The sequence below is a fragment of the Dasypus novemcinctus genome, chromosome X (assembly GCF_030445035.2).
Source record: "Dasypus novemcinctus isolate mDasNov1 chromosome X, mDasNov1.1.hap2, whole genome shotgun sequence".
Lineage (NCBI taxonomy): Eukaryota > Metazoa > Chordata > Mammalia > Cingulata > Dasypodidae > Dasypus > Dasypus novemcinctus.
In genome coordinates this window covers 117,485,185-117,510,471 of record NC_080704.1, presented here as the reverse complement: position 1 = coordinate 117,510,471, position 25,287 = coordinate 117,485,185, and the positions used below count along the sequence as shown (strand labels likewise).

Below are 25,287 nucleotides of genomic sequence, written 5' to 3'. Positions count from 1 at the left end.
AGTTGACTCCCAGGTTTTGTACTTGAACAGAGAGTGAACAGTGGATGGAGGTGCTCTCTACTAAGATAAGGAGTATAAGAAGTGGAATGTTGGTGTGGAGAGAGAATCTCTCTGCTTGGGGATGACCACTGTCTCCGCCAGTCCCATTCTTTTTTCTGTCACTGCAAAAGCTTTGAGCCAGGACACTTCCCTGGAGTGACATTGGATTGGGGGAGGTTTTTCCTAGTCTATATTGTGAAAATGATATTAACCTGTGTGATAACTCTGTCCTTACAAGATTTAATAATTTCAATCACAGGATGTTGGCAACACTGAGAGCAATTTCCATTCTTTCATAACAGGAATTTTCAGAAACTTCAGAATAATATGAATAACAAAGCTTTTCCTCTGATTGACAGGCATTTGGAAATACCACTGCCCATCTCTGGAGAGCAGAGTAACCTCCAGTTTCTCTATTAGTTTGCTGGAGGTGGGAGGGTTATGTGCCTTGGACCCTGGCCTTTCTCTTGCCTATTGTTCTGGTTTGTAGCTCCCAGGGACCAACGAGGACACTATGGCTTTCCATCCTCAAAACTCCCTTGGTGCTTGTGCCTCCTGGCCCTCACATCCCTTCTGCAGCAAGTGTGGGCACCTTCCTACAAGGTAGGGCTAGAGAGCCCTTGGGCTTGTGATCTGTTGTTCTCAAAGGCCCTGTGTGAGGTTGTTGCTCGATTATCATTGAGAGGATCAGCCCAGACCCATTGTTTGACCTAGGCCACTTGTTTGAATATGTGAGTCTCAACAAATTTCCCACAACCAGATGGCCTCTGGATTTAATGCACCTGCCAACCCTCGCTCTTGAGAGGCAGCCTCACTCCTGGGAAACAGCTGTGAGAAGGGGATTTTCTCCTGTGCATGTGTGAATTATGAATTAGACTAAAAAGAGCTACCTGACTTTTTCTTGGACACGGCTTTCTCCTATCTGGGTGTTAGTAATTGTCATGAAATATTTCCAGTGGGCTCATACTGGAGTCATTTCCTTAGAGGAAGACATTTGGGCACACACAGCCAATTGAATTACAAGTACTCTTCCGAGTTGTGGCCTACCTGTAGGGGTCGTCCTGACTACAGGACAAGGCAGCTCTCTAGCAGATTCACCAGGTGGATAAAATTCACAGCAAGTGCTTTCTCACAGCTGAGGTTTAAATGTGGCTTCAATGAAAGATATTCTATTTCCAAAAGTTTTCCTACTCTCGCACTCTAGAATAGTATATCACTCCCCAATTCTTTATGCATTTGCCCTCTTTAACTCACACTGAGGCTCCCAAAATGTCCTGCTTCAATAGAGTTTATTTTATGGGCTGAATGCATGTACAAATAACTCTGTGGTTAAAATGCCATTGCATGTCAGTGCCTGCCCTCATCATCTTGATGGGGAAGAATAACATCAAGGGCAACTGTAGCCACATATCATCTCTGCCTTAGAAACCCCGTAATATCAGACCAGCACAAGATGCAGGCAGTCCTTATGACTCCATTTTTTCTTTTCCTTTAAACTTTTTAATTTTAGAATAATTTTAAACTTACAGAACAGGTCGCAAAATAATACAAACCTCATACAGAGAACTCCAACATACCTCTTGTTTTAGTTTCCCAGCTGCTAAAACAAATACCTTTCAATGGGTTGGCATACAATAAATAGGAATTTACTGGCTCAGTTTCAGAAGCTAGAAGGCTCAGGGTCAGTATTTTGTGGCAGGCTGGAAGTCTTTGGGGTTCCTTTAGCTTTACCTTTACATGGCAATGCATATGACTCTGGCATTTCCTTTCCCTTCTGGATTCCATTAACTTGCAGGTTCTGACTGATTCCAGTGACTTTTCTCTCCATCTGACTTCCAGTCTGCTTAGAAATGACTCCAGTAAACTGGGTTAAAGCCCAAATTCATTCAATTGGGCCACACTTTAACTGAAGTAACATCTTGAACAGACCCTATTGACAATCGGCCCACACCCACCAGAATGCGGACAAAGAACATGTCCAAAATGGCATACAAAATTCATTCAGACACACTCCCAAACCCCAGATACACAGGTCAACCAATTTAAACATTTTGCCACATTTGTCATAGTTTCTTTGTTTTAATTTTTTTAAATTAAATTGTCCTTTTTTCAAAGATACATAAATCACAAAAAAGGTTACATACCCCATACCCCATCCCTCCACTCCTCCCACAACAACAACCTCTCTCATCATAGTGACACATTCATTGCTTTTGGTGAATACACCAACCACAGTTTCAGTAAAAGTGATAAAAGAGGCTTGTGTAGAAAGTTCACATCTGAGTCCAATTCCATCACTTTCAGAAACACAAATTCCCAGGTAGGGCCCACTGACAAGACTCTGAATTCCAGAACCAACTGCCATGTTCGTAGAATCTGTGCATCTCCGTAGCCCTCAGGAGTACCAGTACCTGGGATTGTATCTACTTTGACATTTGCCATAGTTTTAATTCTTTCTTTCTCTCTCCCTCTTTTCCTTTCTTTCTTTCTTTTTTTTTAACATTAGTATCTTCTTTATTTTTTTGTGAACATTTATTTTTATTGTATTTTTTGAAGATACATAGATCACAAAAAATGTTACATTAAAAAATATGAGAGGTTCCCACATACCCCACACCCTCCCCTCCCCCACACCTTCCACATCAACAACCTCCTTCATCATTGTGGCACATCCACTGCAGTTGGTGAATATATCTTGGAGCACTGCTGCACCACATAGATTACAGTTCATTTTGTAGTTTACACTCTCCCCCAGTCCATTCAGTCGGTTATGGCAGGATATATAATGTTCAGCATCTGATCCTGCAATATCGTTTAGGAAATGCCCAATGCCTGAAAATGTCCCCACATCACATCTCTTCTTCCCTCTCTCTGCCCTCAGCAACCACCATGGCCACTTTCTGCACATCAATGCTACAGTTTCTTCCATTACTAGTCACAATAATTCTAGGGTAGAATATCAGTATTCTACAACCACTCTAACCCATATTTTATTCCTCCATCCTTTGGACCCTGGGATGGTGATGTCCACTCCACCTCTATATCAAGAGGGAGCTTAGATCCCACATGGTTGATGGATGCAATTCTCCAGCTTGGAGCTGTAGGCACTCTTGGTTCCCTGGTGTGGTGGTTGACCATCTTCACTTCCCTATTAGCTGACCTAGGTAAGTCCAATGAACTGGAGAGTAGGAGTTGCAACTCTGCTGAGGTTCTTTTCCTTCCTTCCTTCCTTCCTTCCTTCCTTCCTTCCTTCCTTCCTTCCTTCCTTCCTTCCTTCCTTCCTTCCTTCCTTCCTTCCTTCCTTCCTTCCTTCCTTCCTTCCTTCCTTCCTTCCTTTCTCCTTCCTTCCTTCATCCCTTTTTCTTTTTCTCTCTCTACATGTCTTCATCTACGTATCTATATCTATCATCTATCTACCTATTTATCAATCGATCGATCATCTATTTTCTGAACATATCAGCATACATTGTATACAGCATGCACCTTGAACATTCATTTAATACTTTTATGTACATTTCTTAAGAATAAAGATATTCTCTTATTTAACTATCTTAAGTACAGTTATCAAGTTCAAGAAATTTAACATGATCTAAAAGTTATAGTCTTATTCCTTTTTTTTTTCATATGAACCAATAATATTCTTTTGAACCTTTTCTCCTCCAATATTAGATGCCATCCAGGATCACTCATTACAAATTGATTGTCATTATCTCTTTATTTGCTCCTTTTATAAAGAGTGGAAACAAGTATACAACACAAATCTTGCCATCTCAAGCACTTCCAAGCATAAGATTCATTAAGGTTAATCACATTCACGATGTTGTAGTATACTTACCACCATCTGGTAGTAGAACTTTCCCCGTCATCTCAAACAGAAACTCTGCACCCATTATACCATGACTCTCAATTGCTCCTGCTCTTCATTCCTGGTAACGTGTACTCTATTTTCTGTCTCTATGAGGTTGTATATTCTCTGATATTTTCTTTGTGGTTACCATGAGGCTTAAATTAACATTCTAAGTCTTTTTTTCTTTATTAGAGAAGTTGTGGGTTTACAGAACAATCATGCATAAAATATAGGGTTCCCATATACTACCCCACCACCCGAATATTTTGCATTGGTGTGAAACATTTGTTACAATAGAAGATAGCACATTTTAACTTTTATCATTGTTTATTAAAGTCCATGGTTTTTACTTAAGGTTCACTGTGTAGGGTAGTTCCATGAATTAAAAAAAATTATTCTGTATATTTATATTTAAATATATTTAAAGAGAAGTTCTTATAGGCAGCATATACTTGTGTCCTGCTTTTATAGCTAATCTTAAAACTTCTATCTTATAATAGGGATATTTTTTAACAAATCAATTTTATTGATACATATTAATAAAGTGTAAATCCACCTCAAGTGTACAATAAATGATAAACAAAAAACAAATGAACAAAAAATCTCATCACCTCTTAGTCTCTCTATGCACGACTTCATTTTGTCTATAGCAGTCCCTGAGGGGAGGTTTGCCTTTGACCCCTTTCTGGGTACTTTCCCTCACAGGTTATAGTGTCATCACGTTCCCTTGAATTCTCTGTACTCCAGGATGCAGTTCCCCTTGCCCTCCCCCTACTTCCCCCCAAAATAGAACTTCTCTTTTTAACACACAGCTACTTGATACGGAAGGTACCTACCTGGTAAATGAAAGCAAACTAAAATGAAAAGACTACCTATATTTTAACATGTTCCCCATTCCAAGGCAAGTTTTATGTTCAGAGCCAATTCGTGCAGAGACAATGGATAAAGTTTGTAGCAAAGAATTGACTCACAGAAGCTGTCATCACTAGGGGGAGACTGGTGGATTTTGAGGAAGGCGGGGGCCTTCCTAGTCCTCTTGAATCTTAATTTACTCTTACAGCAAGCTCTTGTGACTCTTGGTTTTGATATTTTCCTATTCCAATTTTTAAAATCTCCATTTTGCCATCCTCGGGAAAGTGGTAGTAATTTGTGGAAACACAGCTTGTTCCCCCATTGCAGCCTCTCCTCCACTTTAGGACTGTTATCTTGGAAAATACTTGTTAAACTGATTACTATTAGGATAAGTCCTGATTCTAGTCATTTCCTTAGCATAACAATGGCCTTTTTAGAGAATGGTCCAGCTTAGGCCTGGCCTATTACCAAAAGCTGATTTTGAGTTTCAAGTGTCTGCAGTATTGGACCTTAATTGTGATCATTATGGGAATATGAGTGCAGGAGTTTTCGTTCCAGGAGCTACAGTAGTCTGCTTCCAGCTCCAGTCTACAAGATCCTATAATGTTAAGCAATCAGTGTGGCTCTGATTACTTTGTAATAGAGCCTGATACTTTCAAATCAGAGCACAACATTATTTTTAAAGATATAAAGCCATTTCTAGGTAATATCTAGCACAACATTATTTTTAAAGATATAAAGCCATTTCTAGGTAGGAGCCATGCCAGAAATAAGCTAACACACTAACTATCATAACTTTATAATATATTACAAATTTTCATGAGGCCCAATGTCTCCTGAAAATTTACACTTCTAAGTTGTTTCACATCCCACCCATTCGAAATAGTATATTTTGAAATGATATTTTGGCCTCTATCATAAAACTTTAAATAAATCCAGGCCCTGAATTTCTTTGGGTTGGCAGACTGTGAGAAGCTACGTTTGAAAGCTCACCACTCACCACCCCTTTGAGGTGGGGGAGGAAGGTAGCAAATGTACACGTTATTGCTCTACTATTAGAGATTCTTTCCTTTAGGTCAATGATTCTCACCCTGCTGCACACTGGAACTACCTGGAAATCTTTAAAATGACTCATACCAGAGCTGCACGTCCAGAGATTCTGATTTAATTGGTCTATCATGGGTCTCCAGCAAAAGTATTTTTTTTTCCAAATTCTACTCAATTTATTCATTTTTTAAAAAGATATTACATTAAAAAAATATGAGGTCCCCATTTGCCCCCACCGCCCCCACCCCACCACTCCACCCCCAATAACACTCTCCCTCATCATCATGTCACATCCATTGCGTCTGGTGAGTACATCTCTGGGCATCGCTGCACCCCATGTCCCATGTTCCACACCATAGCCCACACTTTCCCTCATTCCATTCAGTGGGCCATGGGAGGACATACGACATCTGGCACCACCCAGGACAACTCCAAGTCCCGAGAATGCCTCCACATCTCCTCTCTTCCTCCCCTTCCCCGCACCCAGCAACCACCATGACCACTTTTTCCACATCAATGCCACATTTTCTCGATTATTAACCACAATAGTTCATGAATAGAATATCATTTAGTCCACTCTGATCCTTACTGTATTCCTCCTTCCTGTGGACCTTGGCTTGGTTGTGTCCATCGCACATCTATGTCAAGAGAGGGTTTAGAATCCAAATGGATATTGGATGCAATCCTCCTGCTTTCAGTTGTAGGCACTCTAGGCTCTGTGGTATGGTGGTTGACATTCTTCAACTCCATGTTAGCTGAGTGGAGTAAGTCCAATAAATCAGAGTGTAGGAGCTGAAGTCTGTTGAGGTCAGGGCCTGGCTATCATGTTGTCAGTCCAGAGATTCAAATCCCCTAGATATATCTTAAACCCCAACACCAACTACAATTCCAGTAAAGTAGCATGAAAGTCTTGTGAAAAGAGATCCCATCTGAGTCCAGTTTCATCACGCAGAAACACCAGCTCCAAAGAAGGGTCAACTGGCATGGCAGTGAACCCCATCTGCCATGACCATAGAACCTGTGGGTCTCTTTAGCCCTCAAAAGGACCAATACCTGGGGTTGTATCTACTTTATCTGTCTCTGAGACTCTGCTCAGGTGTGCATAAGGGCAAGCCTTCTGACAACCTCCAGACTCTTTTTTAGAGACTCAGAGCCATATAAACTCATTTCTCCTTTCCATTTCCCCCTTACATTAGGTCAAAGGCTATGTGCTTTTCTATAGAATTTCTATGTCTGTTCTAAGATGCTTACTAGGTTACAAGTACAATTTGTTTTCGCTCATGCCACTGCTCATATGCTATTACTGGCTTGTACATCATTTCCTTTCCTTGCAAGTTGTTTCTGATTAGGAACATCACTGGCACATTACTGGGGTTAGAAGAAACATCTTTCTCAGAAACAGGCCTAAGAGATACTTGAACAATACCAAGGCTATGTTAAACTTAACAGTTAACAGTGAAGGTGGTAATTCCAGTAATGATAACTGTGGGCTCTTTGGTGTGGAAACAGCAGAGATTTATCATATGCTATCACAAAGGCAATAAAAACAATCATAATATTATTTTACATGTGAACATCCGTCTACAGTTTACCAGGTCTTTTAATATAGATCATCTTATTTAATCATAAGGATTACCCAGGAGATAGATATTTTCTTTCAAGTTTTACAATACCTGTAAGTTTCACAGTAAGAAGTCGTTAAATGTAGGCATTACTAACAACAGAAAATGGGGTAAATGAAGTCCCAGAGCAGGGGAAATCAGCCTATCCCAGATTCTAAACTCATTTCCCTTAAACCTTGGGAGCAATTACCAATTGCTGAAGTCAGAGGAGATGTTATTCCAAGATGAAGTCCTCAATTTACAGTCAGGCAGGTGATATATGGCTGACAGGGAGCTATACAGGGCATGTGTCCAGGGTGCATGGTAATGTTTGGATATACTCATAGTGGCAACAATTAAAAACTACAGCTGGGGGGGTACTGGGTTCCTGGCCGGGGGTGCTCTGTCGTGTTTCCTAGGGGAGCAGTGGCAGTCCCCCAGGTGCAGCAGCAAGGACCGGGAAGGAATGAGGGTCCAACAGTGAGCCCCTGATACTAATGACTATGCTTGTGAGCCTATATGCCTGAAATAAGAACAAGGCCTAGAGCAGCACTGTGCCTGGGAATTTCCTCCTGACAGCCTTCATGTTACTCAAATGTGGCCAGTCTCGAAGCCAAACTCAGCATGTAAATGTAATGCCTTCCCCCCAGCATGGGACATGACACCCGGGGATGAGCCTCCCTGGCACCGAGGGATCACTATCAACTACCAACTGATGATGCAACTGGAAAATGACCTTGAATTCAAGGTTCGATGAGGATCAGCAGAACATCCCTGTCTACATATAATAACATGACTTTAAAATGCTGTTTGACCTAATGTAAGGGGGAAAAGGAAAGGAGAAATGAGTTTATATGGCTACGAGTCTCTAAAAAAGAGTCTGGAGGTTGTCAGAAGGCTTGCCCTTATGCACACCTGAGCAGAGTCTCAGAGACAGATAAAGTAGATACAACCCCAGGTATTGGTTCCTTGGAGGGCTAAAGAGACCCACGGGTTCTATGGTCATGCAGATGGGGTTCACTGACATGTCAGATGGCCCTTCTTTGGAGCTGGTGTTTCTGCGTGATGAAACTGGACTCAGATGGGATCTCTTTTCATAAGACTTTCATGCTACTTTACTGGAATTGTAGTTGGTGTTGGGGTTTAAGATATATTTAGGGGATTTGAATCTCTGGACTGACAATATGATAGCCAGATCCTGAGCCTCAACAGACTCCAGCTCCTACAATTGGATTTATTGGACTCACCTCACTCAACTAAGATGGAGTTGAAGAAGGACAACCACCACACCATGGAGTCTAGAGTGCCTACAACTGAAAGCAGGAGGATTGCATCCAGTATCCATGTGGAATCTGAGCCTCCTCTTGACATAGAGGTGCAACGGACACAACCAATCCAAGATCCACAGAGAAAAGGTGGCATTGGAGTGGGAAAAGTGGACATGGTGGCTGATGGGTATGGGGAATGGCAGGAAGAGATGAGATGTGGAGGCGCCTTTGGGACTTGGAGTTGCCCTGGATGGTGCTTCAGGGGCAATCACTGGACATTGTAAATCCTCCCAGGGCCCACTGGATGGAATGGGGGAGAGTATGGGCCATGATGTGGACCATTGACCATGAGGTGCAGAGATGCCCAGAGATGTGCTTACCAATGCAATGGATGTGTCATGATGATGGGAGTGAATGTTGCTGGGGGGGGAGTGGTGGGGTGGGGGTGGTGGGGTTGAATGGGACCTCATATTTTTTTTTAATGTAATATTTTTACAAAATCAATAAAAAAAAAAAAAGGAGGGTGACCAGAAAAAAAAAAAATTTACAGTCAGGGCTGAGGTGTGTGGTTATGTAGATTGTCCTTTGCATGAGGAAACCTAGCTGAGTGGGCATGAGGGTCAAACTCCAGTCCACTCTACTCCTTAAGCAATGCACCCTGATGGAGGTATTTTTGTCTGATGGAAAGATGGGGCCCCTTGTTTTAGGCACAAGGGAACCATTTACTCACCAAGCACAGCACCTGCAGGGTTGCATTCATTTAGAAGCAGTTCTTTTTTTCTAATTTGTACAAAGACTATCAAGAAGAAACTACCGATCTTTAGAGAACATTTCAAATGGCTGTTTCAAGCGTTCCTCTTATCTACTCACCATTTTGCCAATCAGCCTTATGATTGGCTGGTTGTGAAATCCTTCTGTTTTGGGTTCACAAGGATCTTGACCCATTTGGGACTTCCTTTAAGTCCTTTCAAATTCAGAATGCTTCATTACAATATGATAAGTATTTATGACACAGTCAGAATGGCTTACTCTTATTCTTCTAAAATTTGATACCTTATTGTTATCTTATTGCCAGGGACTGGGTCAGCCTTTTCATATCTATCAAAGAGGCTTGTGCAACAAAATAATAGCAACAACAACAACGACATCCACAATAGTAGTTAACATTTATTGAGAGTTTATTATATGCCAGTCATTTTCAAAGGCTGAATGGATCATCTCATTCCATTCTTGCATCATTCCTATAAGTAAGGTCAATTATTTCCCCACTTTATAGATGAGACTTCTGAGGCTCAGAGAGGTTAAATAACTTTCCAAATGTCATGTAGCTAGTTAGTGGTAGAGCCAGAATTTGTATTCACTTTGGTCTAAAGCAGTGGTTTTCAAACCTGGTGTGTACCAGAATATCCTGGAAAACTTGTTAATATACAGAATGCTGGGTCCTCCCCTAGAATTTCTCATTCAGGAAGTTTGGAACAAGACTCCAGAATTTGCATTGATAACAAGTTCACAGTAATACTAATGCTGCTCATTTAGGGACCATGCTTTGAGAATCACTGGTTTAATGAAAGACCTGTGCTCTTCTGCTTCTTTTCCACTTGAGTTACACTCCTGAATCATGCATATTTGAGATCCTGTGTGATGTTTGTGGCTTATAATTCAGCCATTCCCGTTTTCTTTCCTACCTTTTGGGCCCAATGAAATTGTTTAAAGTGTCTCAGTACTAGGTATTAGCCTTGTTTTCCTGCAGTAATAACAGTGATACTGATAATACTATGGCCAAGAACCCCAGTGTTGATAGAGAATTTGGTATAGAAAAAAAGTAAGTAAATATAAATGGTGAAAGGACAACTTACTGTTGTGAATGGGTCCACTGTCAGTAATGATCACAATTTTGAAGACAAAGTACAAGGAGAAATCTCTAAACATTTAGGCTTCCTGCATTTAAGAGGCTGTGCCAGAGATGTTATTCTATGTCTTTTCCTTCTTTTTGGGCTGACAATGCCATCCAGCTCTCATCCACCCATCTCTCTGAGACCAAACACCATACTTTCAATTAAGTTTCAGAGTTCCAATGGAGAGATGTTTGAAGTTGATATGGAAGTTGCCAAACAATCTGTGATTATAAAGACCATGTTGGAAGATCTGGGAATGGATGGTGAAGGAGGTGATGACTGAGTTCCTCTACCAAATGTTAATGTAAACTATTAAAAAGGGTCATTCAGAGGTGCACCAACTACAAAGATGACCCTTCTTCTCCTGAGGAAGATGAAAACAAAGATAAGTGAATCGATGTTATCTTTGTTTGGGACCAAGAATTTCTGAAAGTTGACCAGGGAACGCCCTTTTAAAAAAAATATTTATTTATTTATACCCCCGCCCCCCTCTCCCCCCTGCTCCCCGTTCTATGCTCTCTGTGTCCAGTTGCTCTGTAGGGAACACATTTTGAACTTATTCTGGCTGCAAACTACTTAGACACCAAGGGTTTGCTTGATGTTACATGCAAGACTGTTCCCAGTATGATCAAGGGAAAACTCCTGAGTAGATTTGTAAGAACTTCAATATAAAAAATGACATTACTGAAAAGGAGGAAGCCCAGGTATGCAAATAGAACTAGTGGTGTGAAGAGAAGTGAAGCAGTGTGTGTGACACTGTAACACCGTAAGGATTGTTCCAAATACTAATTGCACTGCTCTGTTTATAACTGCTAATATTAGACAAACAGTAGACAAAAGCAGCAACAAAGCAATTGTATTAGCAGAATGTTGTCCTCATTGCATGTGTAGTTTGAGTACAGATTCCAAACCTATGGCTGAGTTTCTTCCAGTGATCAAAAGTTTCTTTTCTCTTTGGTCTGAATAAAACCGAACTGTGGGATCACTATAGAAAGTTGCATTTTGGGCTTTCCCTCTTTATGTAAAATAGTTTCTGCCTAGTTTATTGTTCAATTAACTTCAGTGTAGTGATCTTTTAAAAGTTGGCATTGTAAATAAAAACAACTTAGAAAAAGTTTTCTAAAATATGTTTAACAAGGCATTGTCTTTATTCATGAGTTGGAAACTGGAAAAAGGCTATTCGAGGTAATTGTTCTGAGTGGGGTCATTAGGATGTCTTCCAAATCTCTAAAAGTCAAGGAGTACCACTGGTATTGATTAGTCTATATAGAGACCTCCCTTAATTGGAACTGAGGACTTGAATTTGTATTTTTAATCTGCTCAACTTTGGATATATTGGCTAGAGATTGTTACTAACCATTTTGTGGTTTTTGGGGAGAAATATAACTAGGGAGTCTGTAGCTTTTCAATTGAAAAAGGCACTTAACCCGTTTGGTATGTCATCTTTTTATAATCATTATTCCCATGTGGTGAAAACTCTTCACACTACATGCATGTAAAAAAATCATTTAACTTCACATTAAAATGTGTCACAAAACCCAGAAAGCATCCATTACAAATGCAAGATACTTTAATAAAAAGTTAAGTTACATAAAAAAAGAGGCCTTGGCAATGTGAGATTATTTACAAATCTCAAAAAAAGAAAGATTATGTTTGTAAACGAATCTATTCCTCTGGGTATGAAACACTTTGATTGTATTAAATTCAAAGGATTTAAGTTTACTTAATAAAATCAATTTATGGCTTTTAATTCGACATCAGTGGGATTGAGTATCCATCCCCTTGGTGGGCTGATATAAATGGACACTCACTCAAGAAAACACATAAGAAAAAGGAGAGAACTTTCCCATGTGACAGAAAGGAGAAGGCTCAAACAGCTAAGTCCCTTGGGAGAGATGAGCCATTCACCTGATAGTTAGCAGCTGATATAGGAAGCCCTGAGAGATGAGCCATCACCGGGAGAGAAAAGACTGGAAACTTGTGGGGAAGAAGAGACCAGGCAGAGATCAGCAATCATCTTGCTTCAACATGTGGCAAGTGACTTTGATGAGAAAGCAACCTTGAGTTGGACTCTTTAGGGCCTTGTAACTGTAAGCTTTTACCCCAAATAAATACGCTTTATAAAAGTCAACAGATTTCTGGTACTTTGTGTCAGCACCCTTTTGGCAGACTAATACAGAGGACTTATCTGTATATCAATTTAGGAAAAGCTGAAGAAAATGTGTTGTAGGTGTGGAGAAATATTAAAAGCTTATCTTAAGCTAGGCAGAAATAGTAGAGCAATAAATCTGCAATACCAATTTTATTTGGTATAAGAAAAATCATGGTCTGATGCAGACTGAATAGCCATTGAATGTGAAGTGTCTGTCATGCAGAGCTACTTAGATCAATGCAACACTGGTGACAGTCACAGTGGTGGCTTTAGGAGTTAAGGTTGAAACTATGTGGGGTGTCCTCAGCTGAAAGAGACAGCCACACATTGCCCAGTGTTGTATTCTTAAAGTGTGCTTTGAGGGCCTCCTTCACTGCATCACATTTGGGAGATCTGTGAAACACGTGGATTCCAAAACCTCCCAACAGAGTCCTGCTGAATCAAGGCTGGGGGTGGGGCCCTGGAATCTGCATGTTTAACACACCTCCCATGGGATTCTGATATACATTTTTTGGGACCTACTGGCCTAATCATTAAGGAAAATTCTTGTCTTTCACCATTAAGTTCAGGTACCCTCTTTTTGGTCTGCTCTAGGATTTGGCCTCCTTACAAAGTTATCTTACAAACTTGGGTGGGAGAAAACCAAGAGGAACAGAGTCTGAATTTACTTTTTTCACAATATGGCCAGATGGGGTGAATCCTTGGGGAATGTGAAACTTGGGATAAATCACATTGTCTGCCCTGCTCCTGCTTTTCGCTCCCTGCCCCTCCCTCACTCTTCCAACATTTGCTCAAATAAAGCGGCTAAAATGAATGTCAGTGGCAGGAAATGACACAAAAGTGTTAATACGAAGAGCAAGGACAGTGGGTGGGTTTTTCTGTGTGTGTGTGTGGATTGTGAGGAATATTTCCACTATTTTTGTCTTGGGGTCATTTTGTTTTGGAAAGGGTGGTGATGCTTGTGGGCTCAACAAGACAAATAAGGCTTCTGGGGACTTATTCAGCTGTAGCTAGTGTAATGATTTAAATCTTGCAAGGTATGAGGCTGGGCCCAGTTTCTCCCAGGAAGGACTCTAGGCAGTAATCTGAGAAAAATAAATTGAGCTTTGCCTTCAGGGAAACATGGTTCCTTTATATCAAGAAAATCTTGGACTGAATATTTCAATATAGGAAGAGAAGAAGGAGTCAAGTGATTTGGGAATTGGCTTCTCCTGGAGTTTCATCACATTTCCTGCTGGTTGTGTTGAGGGTGAAAGAGAGGATGTTAGACAGCCTGCCATACTGGGTACCACAATATAAAGACTTGGTAGCCAGAAAGCTGGAGTGAGACTCAGGTAGCTCAGAGAAAGTAGTAATAGCACATCTTAATGAGGTGAAATCTTAGGGAGATGTAGGTCCTTGTCCTTGTTTTGGCTGTAGAGTAGATTGACTTAACAATCAGGATGGAAAATTATAATTAATATTATTTAGTGACTCCCTGTTGACACAGGCCTTGACTAGGATTTAAGGTTTCTGTACACTAATCCTTCCCTGGTAATAAATTAGAGGTATATTCCAATTTTAATGAATGCAATTTTGAGATAATAAAGCTATTTAGTAAAATCATCCTGTAGAACAGAGGCATCCCAAATCCCTGTCCATGAAGCACTCAATCTATTAAATTAAAATGCTGTTGTTGAATTCAGTATTTATGCTTTCAACTTTTTGTTCAATTTCAATGGCAGAGTATTTCCATTTGAAAAATAGAGAAGCCTGTGACTGTTCCCTCTAAATTTTTTTTAAACTAGAGAAGTTGTAGTTTTACAGAAAAATCATGTAAAAAATGCATTTCCATAAGCTCTCACCCCTGTTATTGCCTTTGTTACAGTTGAAAGAATATTATAATTGTATTATTAATTATAACCCATAGTTTGCATTAGTTTTTTCCCTCATGTATCAACTACTATTAACACCTTGTATTAGTGTGGTACATGTGCTCTAATTCATGAAAGAATATTTTTATAATTATGCTACTAACTATATCATATGTTTTATCTTTAATTTTTATTCTTGTAACATATATACAAACAAAAATTTCCATTTTTAACCACATTCACTTATATAATTCAGTGTTGTTAATTATTCTCAACATGTTGTACTACCATCACCACCATCCATTTCCAAAACTTTACAATCAACCCAAATAGAAATTTTGTACAAATTAAGCATCAGCTTCCAATTTCCTACCCCATCCCAACACCTGGTAACCTATATTCTAGATTCTAACTCTATGACTTTGTAATTCTAATTATTTCATATCAGTAAGATCATACAATATTTGTCCTTTTGTGTTTGGTTTATTTCACATGATGTCTTCAAGGTTCATCCATGTTGCCACATGAACCAGAACTTCATTCCTTTACAATGCTGAATATTCCATTGTATATATGAACCACATTTTGTTTTCCATTCATCATTTGATAGATACTTGAGTTGCTTCCATATTTTGGCAATTGTGAATAATGCCACTATGAACATCAGTGTGCAAATACCTGTTAGAGTCCCGGTTTTCCATTCTTATGTGTGGAAATGCTAGGTCATATGGTAATTCTAAACTCAGCTTTTTGAGGAAATGTCAAACTGTCTACCACAGCAGCTGCACCATTTTACATTCCCACCAACAATGAATGAGTGTTGAGTTGTGGGATTTCTTTATATATCCTGGATATTAATCCATTATAAGATATGTGGATTACAAATATTTTCTCTCATTGAGTATGCTGTCGTTTTCACTTTCATGATAAAGTCCCTTGATGCACAAAAGATTTTAATTTTGATGAGGTTCCTTTTATCTATTTTTTCCTTTTATTTGGAAGTGTACGTCATTACCTAACACAAGGTAATGAAGATGCTTCCCTATATTTTATTCTAGGAGTTTTATATTTCTGGCACTTATATTTAGGTCTTTCATTCATTTTGAGTTAATTTTTGTATATGGTGTGAGATAGAGGTCCAGCTTCATTCTCTTGCATATGGATATCCAGTTCTCCCAGCACCATTTGTTGAGGAGACTGTTCTTTACTTATTGAGTGATCTTGGCAGGCTTGTCAAAAATCAATTGACCATAGATGGGAAGGTCTGTTTTTGAACTCTCAGTTTGATTTCTTTGGACTAAATATTAAACCTTTTGCCAGTCCCATGCTGTTTTGATGACACTTCATTAGTGTGGTACATTTGTTACAATTGAGGAACACTTATTGGAGCATTGCCACTAAGTTTGGATTATAGTTTACATTATAGTTTAAACTCTCTCCAACACAATTTTGTAAGTTATCACAAGATATATAAAGGCCTGTATCTGTCATGTCATCATCATTCAAGACAATTCCAGTGTCCCCAAAATGCCCCATATTGCACCTATTTTTCCCTATCTTTCCCTTCAGAACCTCCAGTGGCCAATGCCCCCATATCAATTATAAAAATTCTTCCATTGCTAGAATAACAATAAGATTATAGTAGAATTAACTGTATGTTTACTCTAGTCCATCATTCATTCCCCCATCGGGAGGATTCTGGGATGGTGATGCCTACTCCACCTCTATTTGAGAGGGGGCGTAGGTCCCATGAGCCAGATGGATGGGAATATCTTGCTTGCAGTTGTAGACTCTCTCTGTTCTTTGGGCTACTTGTTGTCCATCTTCATCTCCTTGATAGTTGTCCTGGGTGATTCCAGTGAACTGGAGAGTAGGTGTTGCGACCCTGTTGAGATTCAGAGCCCAAGTGGCACATGGAAAGCCCAAAGATTTAAGTCTCTTGGACACAAACCTATCAAGTCTAGTACTAACTACAGGTTCAAATATAAGGGGCAGAAGAGCCATGTGTAGGGAAACCACAACTGAGTCCAACTCTGTCATACTAGGGGGCATAAATTCTAAAGTAGTGTCTGGTGGCAGGGTGCCAAAGTTCTGAGGTGTCAGTCCTGCCTATTGTGTCTGGATGTCTCCAGAGCCCTCAGGAGTCCTGCTATCTGAGGCAGTATTTACTATGGCAGTCAATGGGATCCCACTGAGACATGCACAATTGTAACCTCTGGAATGACCTCCTGACTCACTTTGAAGTCTTTTAGCCATCTAAACTCATTTGCCTTACTTTTTACCCCTTTGGGTCAAAGTATTTTTTCCAGTTGCCAATTTTTAAAAAGTTATTATTTTTTTATTATTTCACTTTTTAAAATGTTATTTTATTGTTTATTTTTAAAACTATAATTATTATTTCATTTTCTTATTAATTTTATTGGGTTATTTTGTTGACTTCATTTTTTAAGAAGTTTTGGATCACAGAAGGGTTATAACTGTGGCAGGGAGGATAATTGGTGCAGGGTGTCAGAGATGGGGAATGCATGAGAGGAGGTTCACCTGGGGCATACTTATAAGGCATATGAAGAGTTCAAGTGTTCATGGGGCTTTGTCACAGTTGGTAGAGATCCACGCAATAACCAAAAGAATATTGAATTTCCATCCTCAGGAATTCTGCCACATTCTCTAATAGGGCAGCTAGAATCCTTCAAGTACAGGGGCAGTGACTAGTGAAGGAGGATGGGCCATTGACAGGCTATTGACATTGATGACTGTACTTACGAACCTTTTCTTTTGAAATTGAAACTTAGCTTAGTATTTTAGATTGCCTAAGATTTGCCTCCTGAAAGCATTCTTGTTTCTCAAATGTCACCTCTCTCTAAGCCAAATGCAGAGTATAAGTGCATTACCTTCCCCCTGCCATGGGACATGACAACCAGGGATTAGCCTCTCTGGCACTGAGGGATTACTGTAATAAGCTTTAAATTTGGTCCTCCAACTTCGTTCTTTATTTTCAAGATGTTTTTGACTATTCAGGGCCCATTACATTTATAAATAAGTTTGATATTTGTCTTTTCCCTTTCTGCAAAGTAAGCTGTTGGAATTTTGATTGTGATTACACCGAATATGTAAATCATTTTGGGTAGAATTGACATGTTTTTATTTTAAGATTTATTTATTTATTTCTACCCCCTCCCTCCACTGTTTGCTCTCTGTTCATTTGCTGTGTGTTCTTCTGTGTTTGCTTGTATTCTCATTAGGCAGCTCTGGGAACCAATCTTGGAACCTTCTGGAGTGGGAGAGAGGTGATCATTCTCTTGTTCCACCTTAGCTCCCTGGTCTGCTGTAACTCTTATTGTCTCCACTCTGTGTCTCTTTTTGTTGAATCATCTTGCTGCAGCAGCTGTCCACATGGGCCAACACTCCTGCATGGGGCACCATTCCTGCATGGCCAGCACTCTGTGCAGGCCAGCATTCTGCATGGTCCAGCTCACCACACAGGCCAGTTCACCTTCACCAGGAGGCCCTGGGTATCAAACCCTGGTAAACAGGAACCCAATTGCTTGAGCCACATCCCCTTCCAATAATTGACATTTTAACAATATGTAGTCTTCCAATCCATGAACATGGAATGTCCTTCAATTATGTATGTCTTATTTGATTACTTTTAGCAAAGTTTTGTTGATTTCCATGTATAAAGTTTTCTACATCCTTGGTTAAATTTATTCCTAAATATTTGATTCTTTTATTTGCTATTGCAAATGGAATTGTGCTTTTACTTTTCTCCTGAGATTGCTCATTGCTAGAGTTTAGAAACATTACTGATTTTTGCAAGTTGATCTTGTGTCCTGCCACTTTGCTGAATTTATTAGCTCTATAGCTTAGTTGTAGATTTTTCAGGACTTTCAATATATAGGATCATATCATACATAAATAGTGAAAGCTTTATTCTTCCTTTCTATATTGGATGCCTTTTATTTATTTTTCTTTTTTCTTGCCTAACTACTCTGGCTAGAACTTACAGCATAATGTTGAATAACAGTGCTGAGAGTGGGCATCCATGTCATTTTTTAGATCTTAGAGAAAAAGCTTTCAGTCTTTCACCATTGAGTAATGTTGTTAATTGTGGGTTTTTCATATATATCCTTTATCATATTGAGGAAATTTCCTTCTATTCCTATCTTTTGAAGTGTTTTTTCTTAAATAAAGAAAGGATGCTGGATTTTGTCAAATGCCTTTTCTAAATCAATTGAATTCACATTAGTTTTTTTCCTTCATTCTGTTAATGTGATTTATTGCATTAATTGATTTTCTTCTGTTGAAACACTCCTGAATACCTGAGAGAAAATCTGCATGATAATTGTGTGCAATTCTTTTAATGTGCTCCTGGATTTTGATTTGCAAGTATTTTGTTGAGAAGTTTTTAATTCTTTTTTTTTCAGGATACATCAGGGATTGAATGCAGAACCTCATACATAGGAAGCAGGTGCTCAAACATTGATCCACATCCTCCCCTCAATGAAGTTGTTTTGTTCACTTGTTTGTTTGTTTTTCTGAAGTTCTGGGGATCAAACCCAGGATCTCATATATGGGAAGCAGGTGCTCAACCACTTTAGCTACATCTGCTCCCCTATATTGAGGGTTTTTACCTATATTCATAAAAAGAGGAATTGGTCTGTAATTTTCTTTTCTTTTTTTAATTCTTATGTTTTATATTTAAAGAAACTTTAGATTAAACAAATGTTACATAAAAATATAGGGGATTCCCATATGACCCACCTTCTTCCCTTCCCACAGTTTCCCACATTATTTTTTTATTAAAGTTAATATATCACAAAGAACATCACATTAAAAAACATAAGAGATTCCAATATAACTCACTCCAAAACCCCCACCCCCATGATTTTTGTAAATTCTATTTCCCACACCAACAACCTCCCCAATCATTGTGACACACTCATCACACTCAGTGAACACATTTTGGAGCACTGCTGCACCACAAGGATAATAGTTTACCCTTCAGTTCACACTGCTCCCCCCCAGTATATGCAGTGGGTTATGGTAGGATATATAAAGTCCAGCATCTAACCCTGCAATATCATTTAGGACGACTCCAAGTCCTGAAAATGCCCCCACATCACATCTCTTCTTCCCTCTCCCTGCCCTCAGCAACTACCGTGGCCACTTTCTCCAGATCAATGCTATAATCTCTTCTATTACTAGTCACAATAGTTTATAGTAGAATATAAGTAAGTCCACTCTAATCCATACTCTCTTCCTCTATTCTGTGGACCCTGAGAAGGTGATGTTCACCCACCCTTTAGATCAAGAGGGGCTTAGATTCCACATGGATGATGGATGCAATTCTACTGCTTGCAAATGTAGGCACCCTTTTTTTTCTATTCTTCTTCTTAATTTTTTAAAATGTTACATTAAAAAAAATATGAGGTCCCCATATACTCCCCACCCCACCCACGATACCCCTCCCACATCAACAAACTCTTCCATCATTGTGGCACATCCACTGAACCCGGCAAATACATTCTGGAGAACTGCTGCAGCACATGGACAGTGGTCCATATTGTAGTCCACACTCTCCCCCAGTCCACCCAGTGGGCCACGACAGGACACACAACGTCCAGCATCCATCCCTGCAGCACCACCTAGGACAACTCCAAATCCTGAAAATGCCCCCACACCATATCCCTTCTTCCCTCTCCCAAGCATCAGCAGCCACCATAGCCACTCTCTCCATATCACTACTACAATTTCTTCCCTTACTAATCACAATAGTTCCCCAGCAGAACACCAGTAAATCCACTCTTATCCATACTCTATTCCTTCATCTTGGGGACCTGGGATGGCTATGTCCAGTCCCCCTCTACATAAAGAGGGGGATTAGATTCCACATGGATGATTGATGCAATTTTCCTGCTTGCAGCTGTAGGCACTCTTGGCTCCCTGGTGTGGTGGTTTACCTTCTTCATCTCCTTGTCAGCTGGCCAGGATAAGTACAAGAAACCAGAGGGTAGGGGCTGCGAGTCTGCTGAGGCCCAGGGCCTGGCTGTCACATGGACTGTTCAGAGATTCGGTCTCCTGAGTATACACCAACCCAAATGCCAACCACAGGTCCTGTGAAAGTAACAGAAGAGGCCTGTGTAGAAAGGCCATATCTGAGACCAACTCCATCACACTCAGAAACACAAACACCAAAGTAGGGCCAACTGACGTGGCTCTGAACTCCAGAGCCATCTGCCATGACCATAGAACATGTGGGTCACTGCAGCTCTCAGGAGAACCAGCAACTGGGTTTCCATCTACCTTGGCTCTCTCTGGTGCCCTGCTGAGGCGTGCATAAGCATTACCCTCTGATGACCTCCTGACTCTTTTTTGGAGAGTCTTAGCCATATAAACTCACTTGTCCTTTCCATTTCCCCCTTTCTATCCAAAGCCAAAAAGCAGTTTTTAACACCTGATGTTACATGTAGGCTGAGATATTCTGCCGGTCTGAGTTGACCTCTTTGTTCATGGTCTTTTTGTAGTTACATCATCAGCTGGTGCTTGGTAGTAATCCCTTGGTGCCAGGGAGGCTCATCCCTGGGAGTCCTGTCCCACACTGGGGGGAAGACAATGCATCTAAATGCTGAGTTTGGCTAAGAGAGTGGCCACATTTGAGCAACATGAAGGTTCTCAGGATGTAACTCTTAGGCACCCCACAGCTATAGGAGTAGTTCATCTTTCAGGCACACAGGCTCATAATTGGAGCCATCAGTATCAAGGGCTCATCGTTGGGCCATCTATCTTTATTAGTCTTTGCTATTGCACTTGGGGGATTGTTGTTGTTCCATTGGGGAATGTGATAGAACTCCCCTGGTCAGGAACTCATCACTCTCTCATTTGTCGTTTCCAACTGAAACCACTATGAAAATATCCAAACCTTTCTATGTACCCTGTAGAACTCCCTCTGAACTGTGTGCCCCCCACCAATGACACCCTACACAAGTGTTCTTCCCCCACCATAGTTGAACCTCTCTGTATTCCAAAGCTTCTTCAAAAGGGAAGCCCAATATATTGCAAGGTTCCCTTAATAGAAAAATGGAATATAGTGATGGGTTTAAAGGTTAGACATAGAATACATAGAAATTTAGAAAAATTAAATAAAGGAAAAATAAATTGGGGTAACAAAAAAATGAAAAAAAAGAAAAAGCTTTGTTTTTGAAATTTTGCCTTTCATCACTGCTACAGGTGTTGCCCTGTATGTACAGTGGCAAGGCAGTTTCTTCCATTTCTTCCTCAGTGTCTACCTCCTTTCTTTCTTTCTTTTTTCATGATTATTATGTTTCTCTTGACATAAGTTTTAGATCACAGTAAATCACATATACAATATATGGTACTCCCACATATCCAACATCAAACACTTTGTCCCTTCCCCAACAGTGATCTTTTTACATGTTCATATTGTATTTGCTGCAGCTAATGTACAGATATTGAAACAATAGCTTTCAAGTATGGTTCCATTGGGTTTACATTATGGTTTATATTTTAGACTATACAATTTTCTAAATTTTTAGTTATCTTATGTTTTAAATTTTGGTTTACACTTTAGCCTATAGACTTTTATACATTTTAGGTGTAATTTAACATGACCTATATCCATCATGGCATGATCTTGTGGAACACTTCCATTGCCTCACAGTTACCCTGATTCCATGTATTCAACACCTATTTCCTCCTTCCCTCAGGGTCCACCATGACAATCAATCTTCATTACCTGAGGGACCATTTTCAGAGATACTTGCAAAAATGCTGAGGGCTTGACATACTTGACTGCACTAACCCATTGGGAGCCACCAATTCTCTCAAGAGATACAATTCTCTCTGTTTGAGAACATCAGTCCTCCCCGGGATGTGGGTATACCTTCGCTCTCATTGTGTGGGTCTCCACCCAATGATATAATCCACTATGACAAAATGAGCAATCACACACTCCACAGAAGCTTGTCTTGTGTCAGATGACACCCCCCCCCCCAAGCATCCCACACAGGCAACTTTCCATATTACATTCTTTAAAGAGTTTTCTCTGCACCACAATTTCAAACACATACCTGACAATCTTTCATGAGCAAATGTTCCCCCCACCCTCTCCACAATTTCTTGGGCAATCTGACCCATCCTACCATCCCTAACACCCCTAAAGCCCATGCAGCCGCACCCAAAGTTATCCCTATGCCCCCATTTTATCTCTTCCCTGTACAAATACTTACCTACAGCTGATCATAGATTTCAACCAAGTAGCTGTCAGCTCACAACCTTCCACTACCCTCCAACTACCTTCAAGTTTATCATCCAGTCTCTAGATGTCTGAGACAGCTTGGTTTACTTATTTCATATCAGAGAGGTCATGTTGTATTTGTTCTTCAATGCTTGGGTTGTTTCACTCAACATAAGGTTCTCAAGATTCATCCATGTTATCACATGTGTTTATACTGCCTTTGTTCTTATAGTTGAGTACTATTCCATTGTATATATATACCACATTTTATTTATCCATTCATCTGTTGATGGGCATTTGGGTTGATTCCAACTTTTGGCAATAGTGAATAGTGCTGCTATGAACACTGGTGTGCATATATCAGTTTGTGTCCTTGTTTTCGGATCTTCTGAATATATACCGAGCAGTGGAATTGCTGGGTCATATAGAAAATCTATAGCTAGTTTTTTGAGAAACTGCCAAACTGTCCTCCAGAATGGCTGGATTCTTCTGCATTCCCACCAGCAGTGGATGCGTGTTCCCACTCCTCCACATCCTCTCCAACAATTATAGTCCTCTGATTTTTTGATAGCTGCCAGTCTTATGGGAGTAAGATGGTATCTCGTTGTTTTGATTGCATTTCCCTAATAGCTAGCCATTTTGAGCATTTTTTATGTGTTTTTTTGCTGTTTGTATATCACCTTTGGAGAAGTGTCTGTTCCAACCTTTTTCCCATTTTTAAAATGAGCTGTTTGTCTGTTTATTTTCAAGATATAGGCGATCTTTTTATATGCAAGATATAAGTCTCCTATAGATATATGGTTACCAAATATTTTCTTCCATTGTGTAGGCTCTCTTTTCACTTTCTTGACAATCACCTTTGAGGTGCACAAGGCTTTAATTTTGAGGAAGTCACATTTATCTATTTGTTCTTTTGCTGCTCATGCTTTTGGTGTGAAGTTCATGAAGCCATTTCCTATTACAAGGTCCTGTAGCTGCTTCCCTACTTTGCTTTCCAAAGTCTTTATGGTCTTGGCCCTTATATTTAGGTCTTTGTTCTATCCTGAGTTGATTTTTGTATAAGGTTGTTAGTTGGTAAACCTCTTTCATTCTTTTACATATGGATATCAAGTTCTCCAGGCACCATTTGTTGAAGAGGCCATTCTCTCCCAGTTGAGAGGGTTTGGTGGCCTTGTCAAATACCACTTGGCTGTATATATGAGAATCTATATCAGAACTCTCAGTTCGGTTCCATTGGTCACTGTGTCTATCCTTGTGCCAATACCACGTCATTTTCACTACTGTAGCTTTGTAGTATGTTTTGAAGTCAGGAATTGTGATTCCTCCAATTTCGTTTTTCTTTTTCAATATGTGTTTGGTTATTCGAGGCCTCTTTCCTTTCCAAATAAATTTCATATTTAGTTTCTCTAGTTCATTAAAGAATGATGTGTTGATTTTTATTGGAATTGTATTGAATGTGTAGATCAGTTTTGATATGATAGACATCTTAATAATATTTAGTCTTCCTACCCATGAACACGGAATATTCTTCCTTTATTTAGGTCTTCTTTGATTTCCTTGAACAGTGTTGTGTAGTTTTCTGTGTATGTCTTTTACATTTTCAGTTAAATTTATTCCTAGGTATTTGATTTTTTTATTTACTATTTTGAATGGTGTTTGATTCCTGATTTCCTCCTCAGTTTGCTCATTATTGGCGTACAGAAATGCTACTGATTTTTGTGCATTTATCTTGTAACCTGTGTCTTTACTGAACTCATTTATAAGTTCTAGAAGCTTTGTTGTAGACTTCTCAGGGTTTTCTACGTATAGGATCATATCATCTGCAAATAGTGAAATTTTGAATTCTTCCTTTCCTATGTGGATGTGTTTTATGTCTGGTTCTTGCCTCAGTGTTTGAGCAAGTACTTCTAAGACTTTGTTAAATAGGAGGGGTGATAGTGGGCATCCTTGTGTTTTTCCTGATCTTAGGGGAAATGATTTTAGGATTTCAACATTATAAATGGTTTTAGCTGTGGGTTTTTCATATATACTCTTTATCATATTCAGAAAGTTTCCTTCTATTCCAATCTTTTGCCATGTTTTTATCAAAAAGTGTGCTGTATTTTGTCAAATGCTTTTTCTGCATCTATAGATATGATCATGTGATTTTTTTTCCTTCAATCTTTTTATGTGGTGTATTATGTCAATTGGTTTTGTTATGCTGTACCATCCTTGCATACCAGGAATGAAAACCACTTGTTCATTGTGTATAATTTGTTTAATGTGTTGTTGAATACGATTAGCAAGTATTTTGTTGAGGATTTTCGCATCAAAGTTCATTAGAGAGATTAGTCTTTAATATTCCTTTCTTGTGTGGTGTCTTTGTTTGACTTTGGTACTTGAGTAATGTTGGGGAGGAGGCGGACTTGGCCCAGTAGTTAGGGCATCTGTCTACCACATGGGAGGTCTGCCGTTCAAACCCTGGACCTCCTTGACCAGT

At 39.6% G+C, this 25,287-nt stretch overlaps 2 pseudogenes; both read left to right on the top strand.

Moving 5' to 3' along the window:
• The first annotated feature begins 480 nt into the window (after nucleotides 1-480).
• Nucleotides 481-1,148, top strand: LOC139438003 (retinal guanylyl cyclase 2-like; annotated as a pseudogene).
• A 9,507-nt stretch (nucleotides 1,149-10,655) lies between these two features.
• On the top strand, nucleotides 10,656-11,289 carry LOC139438002 (S-phase kinase-associated protein 1 pseudogene; annotated as a pseudogene).
• The last annotated feature ends 13,998 nt before the right edge of the window (nucleotides 11,290-25,287 follow it).